The sequence below is a fragment of the Pristiophorus japonicus genome, chromosome 12, assembly GCF_044704955.1.
Source record: "Pristiophorus japonicus isolate sPriJap1 chromosome 12, sPriJap1.hap1, whole genome shotgun sequence".
Taxonomy (NCBI): Eukaryota; Metazoa; Chordata; class Chondrichthyes; family Pristiophoridae; genus Pristiophorus; species Pristiophorus japonicus.
In genome coordinates this window covers 202,533,892-202,539,891 of record NC_091988.1, presented here as the reverse complement: position 1 = coordinate 202,539,891, position 6,000 = coordinate 202,533,892, and the positions used below count along the sequence as shown (strand labels likewise).

Sequence of the window (6,000 nt, the reverse complement as noted above, 5' to 3'; positions counted from 1 at the left end):
GGGAGGGAGAGACTGGGGGAGGGGGTGAGGGAGGGAGAGACTGGGGGAGGGGGTGAGGGAAGGAGAGACTGGGGGAGGGGGTGAGGGAGGGAGACACTGGGGGAGGGGGTGAGGGATGGAGACTCTAAGGGAGGGGGGTAGGTGAGGGAGGGAGAGATTGGGGGAGGGGGTAGGTGAGGGAGGGATAGACTGGAGGAGGGGGGTAGGTGAGGGAGGGAGAGACTGAGGGAGGGAGAGACTGGGGGAGGGGATAGGTGAGGGAGGGAGAGACTGGGGAAGGGGGGTAGGTGAGGGAGGGAGAGACTGGGGGAGGGGGTAGGTGATGGAGGGAGAGACTGGGGGAGGGGGTAGGTGATGGAGGGAGAGACTGGGGGAGGGGGTAGGTGAGGGAGGGAGGTAGGGAGAGACTGGGGGAGGGAGAGACTGGGGGAGGGGGGTAGGTGAGGGAGAGACTGTGGGAAGAGGGGGTAGGTGAGGGAGAGACTGGGGGAGGGGGGGGTAGGTGAGGGAGAGACTGGGGGAGGGGGGGGTAGGTGAGGGAGAGACTGGGGGAGGGGGGTCGGTGAGGGAGAGACTGGGGGAGGGGGGTCGGTGAGGGAGGGAGGGACGGGGGGTCGGGGAGGGAGGGAGGGACTGGGGGAGGGGGGTCGGTGAGGGATGGAGGGACTGGGGTAGGGGGGTAGGTGAGGGAGGGACTGGGGTAGGGGGGTAGGTGAGGGAGGGAGGGACTGGGGTAGGGGGGTAGGTGAGGGAGGGAGGGACTGGGGGAGGGAGGGTAGGTGAGGGAGAGACTGGGGGAGGGGGGTAGGTGAGGGAGGGAGGGACTGGGGGAGGGGGGTAGGTGAGGGAGGGATAGACTTGAGGAGGGGGGGTAGGTGAGGGAGGGAGAGACTGGGGGAGGGGGGTAGGTGAGGGAGGGAGAGACTGGGGGAGGGGGGTAGGTGAGGGAGGGAGGGACTGGGGGAGGGGATAGGTGAGGGAGGGAGGGACTGGGGGAGGGGGGTAGGTGAGGGAGGGAGGGACTGGGGGAGGGAGAGACTGGTGGAGGGGGGCAGGTGAGGGAGGGAGAGACTGGGGGAGTGGGGTGAGGCAGGGAGAGACTGGGGGAGGGGACGGAGGGAGAGACTGGGGGAGTGGGGTGAGGCAGGGAGAGACTGGGGGAGGGGACGGAGGGAGGGAGAGACTGGGGTAGGGGGCTTAGGTGAGGGAGTGAGAGACTGGGGGAGGGAGGTAGGTGAGGGAGGGAGAGACTAGGGGAGGGGGGTAGGTGAGGGAGGGAGAGACTAGGGGAGGGGGGTAGGTGAGGGAGGGAGAGACTAGGGGAGGGGGGTAGGTGAGGGAGGGAGAGACTAGGGGAGGGGGGTAGGTGAGGGAGGGAGAGACTGGGGGAGGGGGGTAGGTGATGGAGGGAGAGACTGGGGGAGGGAGGTAGGTGAGGGAGGGAGAGACTGGGGGAGGGAGGTAAGTGAGGGAGGGAGAAACTGGGGGAGGTGAGGGAGAGACTGGGGGAGGGGGAGGTGAGGGAGAGACTGGGGGAGGTGAGGGAGAGACTGGGGGAGGGGGAGGTGAGGGAGAGACTGGGGGAGGTGAGGGAGAGACTGGGGGAGGGGGGGTAGGTGAGGGAGGGAGACACTGGGGGAGGGGGGGGAAAGGGAGAGACTGGGGGAGGGAGGGAGAGACTGGGGGAGGGAGGGAGAGACTGGGGAGGGGGGTAGGTGAGGGAGGGAGAGACTGGGGGAGGGGGGTAGGGAGAGACTGGGGGAGGGAGGTAGGGAGAGACTGGGGGAAGGGGGTAGGTGAGGGAGGGAGAGACTGGGGGAGGGGGTGAGGGAGGGAGACACTGGGGGAGGGGGGGAGGTGAGGGAGGGAGAGATTGGGGGAGGGGGGTAGGTGAGGGAGGGATAGACTGGAGGAGGGGGGTAGGTGAGGGAGGGAGAGACTGGGGGAGGGGTTAGGTGAGGGAGGGAGAGACTGGGGGAGGAGGTAGGGAGAGACTGGGAGGGAGGTATGTGAGTGAGGGAGTGACTGGGTGAGGGAGGGAGAGACTTGGGGAGGTAGGTGAGGGAGGGAGAGACTGGGGGAGGGAGGTAGGTGAGGGGGGGAGAGACTGGGGGAGGGGGTTGAGGGAGAGACTGGGGGAGGGGGGTAGGTGAGGGAGAGACTGGGGGAGGGGGGTAGGTGAGGGAGAGACTGGGGGAGGGGGGTAGGTGAGGGAGGGAGGGACTGGGGTAGGGGGGGAGGGAGGGTAGTTGAGGGAGAGACTGGGGGAGGTGGGTAGGTGAGGGAGGGAGGGACTGGGGGAGGGGGGTAGGTGAAGGAGAGACTGTGGGGGGGGGGGGTAGGTGAGGGAGAGACTGGGGGAGGGGGGGGGGGGAGGTGAGGGAGAGACTGGGGGAGGGGGGTAGGTGAGGGAGAGACTGGGGGAGGGGGGTCGGTGAGGGAGGGAGGGACTGGGGGAGGGGGGTCGGTGAGGGAGGGAGGGACTGGGGGAGGGGGTAGGTGAGGGAGGGAGGGACTGGGGTAGGTGAGGGAGGGAGGGACTGGGGTAGGGGGGTAGGTGAGGGAGGGAGGGACTGGGGTAGGGTGGTAGGTGAGGGAGGGAGGGACTGGGGTAGGGGGGTAGGTGGGGGAGGGAGGGTAGGTGAGGGAGAGACTGGGGGAGGGGGGTAGGTGAGGGAGGGAGGGACTGGGGGAGGGGGGTAGGTGAGGGAGGGAGGGACTGGGGGAGGGGGGGGAGTGAGAGACTGGGGGAGGGGATGGAGGGAGAGACTGGGGGAGGGAGGGAGAGACTGGGGGAGGGGAGTAGGTGAGGGAGGGAGAGACTGGGGAAGGGGAGTAGGTGAGGGAGGGAGAGACTGGGGGAGGGAGTAGCTGAGGGAGGGAGAGACTGGGGGAGGGGGTGAGGGAGGGAGAGACTGGGGGAGGGGTGTAGGTGAGGGAGGGAGAGACTGGGGGAGGGGGGGAGGTGAGGGAGGGAGAGACTGGGGGAGGGGGGGTAGGGAGAGACTGGGGGAGGGAGGTAGGTGAGGGAGGGAGAGACTGGGGGAGGGAGGTAGGTGAGGGAGGGAGGTAGGTGAGGGAGGGAGGTAGGTGAGGGAGGGAGAGAATGGGGGAGGGGGGTGAGGGAGCGACTGGGGGAGGGGGGTGAGGGAGCGACTAAGGGAGGGGGGTGAGGGAGCGACTGGGGGAGGGGTTGAGGGAGAGACTGGGGGAGGGGGGTGAGGGAGCGACTGGGGGAGGGGGGTGAGGGAGCGACTGGGGGAGTGGGGTGAGGGAGCGACTGGGGGAGGGGGTGAGGGAGCGACTGGGGGAGGGGTTGAGGGAGAGACTGGGGGAGGGAGGGAGAGACTGGGGGAGGGGGGTGAGGGAGGGAGAGATTGGGGGAGGGGGTAGGTGAGGGAGGGAGAGACTGGGGGAGGGGGGGAAGGGAGAGACTGGGGGAGGGGGGGAAGGGAGAGTCTGGGGAGGGGGAGGGAGGGAGAGACTGGGGGAGGGGGAGGGAGGTAGAGACCGGGGAAGGGGGGGGGAGGGAGAGACTGGGGGAGGGGGGGGGAAGGGAGAGACTGGGGGAGGGGGGCAGGTGAGGGAGGGAGAGACTGGGGGAGGGGGGTAGGTGAGGGAGGGAGAGACTAGGGGAGGGGAGTAGGTGAGGGAGGGAGAGACTAGGGGAGGGGGGTAGGTGAGGGAGGGAGAGACGGGGAGGGGGGTGAGGGAGGGAGAGAGAAGTGGAGGGAGGTGGGGAGCGAGAGAGAGAGACGGGGAGGGAGGTGGGGAGCGAGAGAGAGAGAGATGGGGAGGGAGGTGGGGAGCGAGAGAGAGAGAGATGGGGAGGGAGGTGGGGAGCGAGAGAGAGAGAGAGAGTCGGGGAGGGAGGTGGGGAGCGGGAGGGAGGTGGGGAGCGAGAGGGAGAGACGGGGAGGGAGGTGGGGCGCGAGAGAGAGACTGGGAGGGAGGTGGGGAGCGAGAGAGATTGTGCGGGAGGGGGAGCGAAGGAGGCTGGGGGGAGGGGGAGCGAGGGAGGCTGGGGGGAGGGGAAGAGAGGGAGGCTGGGGGGAGGGGGAGAGAGGGAGGCTGGGGGGAGGGGGAGAGAGGGAGGCTGGGGGGAGGGGGAGAGAGGGAGGCTGGGGGGGGGAAGAGAGAGAGGGAGGATGGGGGCGAGGGAGGCTGGGGGCGGAGGGAGAGAGACGGGGGGAGGGGGAGAGAGAGACTGGGAGGGGGGGGGGTGAGAGAGACGGGGTAATGGGGGGGGGAGAGAGAGATGGGGGGAGGGGGAGAAAGAGATGGGAGAATGGGGGGAGGGGGAGAGAGAGATGGGGGGAGGGGGAAAGAGAGATGGGGGGATGGGGAAGGGGGAGAGAGATAGGGAGGGGGGGAGAGAGATAGAGACGGGGAGGGGGGGAGAGAGATAGAGACGGGGAGGGGGGGGGAGAGAGATAGAGACGGGGAGGGGGGGGGGAGAGAGATAGAGACGGGGAGGGGGGGGAGAGAGATAGAGACGGAGATGGGGGGGGAAGAGAGAGAGAGAGAGACGGGGAGTGGGGCGGGGGGGAGGAGAGAGAGATAGATAGAGATAGATAGATAGAGAGAGAGAGAGAGAGAGAGAGAGACCGGGGGAGGGAGGGGAGAGAAGGCGTGAGCCAGAGACGGGGGAGGGAGAGTGATTGAGAGACTGGGAGGAAAGAGGATGTGAGTGTGGTGGGGGGGGAGAGGGAATGTGAGAGAGACTGGGGGGGGGGTGGGAGGAGAGTGTGAGAAAGACGGGGGGGGGGGGGGGGGGAGAGTGAGAGAGGGACGGTGGTGGGAGGGTGGGGTGTGGTGTGGTGAGAGAGACTGGGGGAGGGAGAGTGAGACTGACTGGGGGAGAGAGACTGGTGGGGTGGCAGAGAGAGACAGGAGCGAGTGAGAGACGGGAGCGGGGTCGGAGGTGGGAAGAGAGAGAAACTGGGGGTGAAAGAGAGAAAATGAGGAGGGGGTTGGAAGAGACTGAGCGGGGGAGAGAGAGAGAGAGAGAGAGAGAGGGAGAAAGTAAGTGAGGGGGAGTCTGGGAGGAGTGAAAGAGGCCGGAGTAATCTGGGAGTATAAGGCGGTTACTGAAGTAATCTGGAGTTATTTCCCCTCATTCTTTCTACCAAAATGTATCACTTTGCACTTTCCTGCATTAGATTTCATCTGCCACATGTCCACCCATTCCATCAGCCTGTCTAGTCGGAATAATGGGACTGCAATAACGGAAAAACTAGAGTCATGGGCAGAGATGAGAGTAATCGGGGTCTAACTGGGAGAGACTGGGTTAATAGAGTACTGGGCAAACGTTGGAGTAATGTGGAAAATCAGGGCGCACAGAAATGCTTGAGTAATAGTACAATAATGGAGTATCCCCAGGAGGGTGCAGTAACAGTCCAGGGAGGCTGGAGTAATGCAGCAACTTGGCAATGGGAGGAGTAATAATGCAGGACTGTACTCCAGTACCATTGAGAGACTGGTCTGATGTAGGAATACAAGGGGAGAGTTAAGAGTATTCCAGTAACACAGGCGCACTGGAGTAATCGAGCATTAATAGTGGAGGCTCGAGTAATCGTGCAGCAACGCAAGGGAGATGACCGTAATCGGACAATAAATTGGGAGAGAATAGTAATTATGTAGGGACATCGGAAAGAGTGAAATAATAGCAAGAATGCAAAGTGAGATTGCATTTAGCATGCAAAAAAAAATCTAGGGAGACTACAGTAAGTGCTATAACCAGGAGAGTCTGCAGTAATGGTGCAGAATTGGGGATTGAGACTTAAGAACATAAGAAATAGGAGCAGGAGTAGGCCACCTGGCTCCTCGAGCCTGCCCCGCCATTCAATACGATCATGGCTGATCTGATCATGGACTCAGCTCCACTTCCCTGCCCGCTCCCCATAACCCTTTATTCCCTTATCGCTCAAAAATCTGTCTACCTCCGCCTTAAATATATTAAATGACCCAGCCTCCACAGCTCTCTGGGACAGAGAATTC

At 64.5% G+C, this 6,000-nt stretch overlaps 1 protein-coding gene across 3 annotated transcripts in view; it reads left to right on the top strand.

Moving 5' to 3' along the window:
• The window catches only part of LOC139277667 (14-3-3 protein beta/alpha-1-like), a 29,937-nt gene that overhangs the window by 610 nt on the left and 23,327 nt on the right, over positions 1–6,000 (top strand). The gene's annotated exons all lie outside the window — the stretch shown is intronic.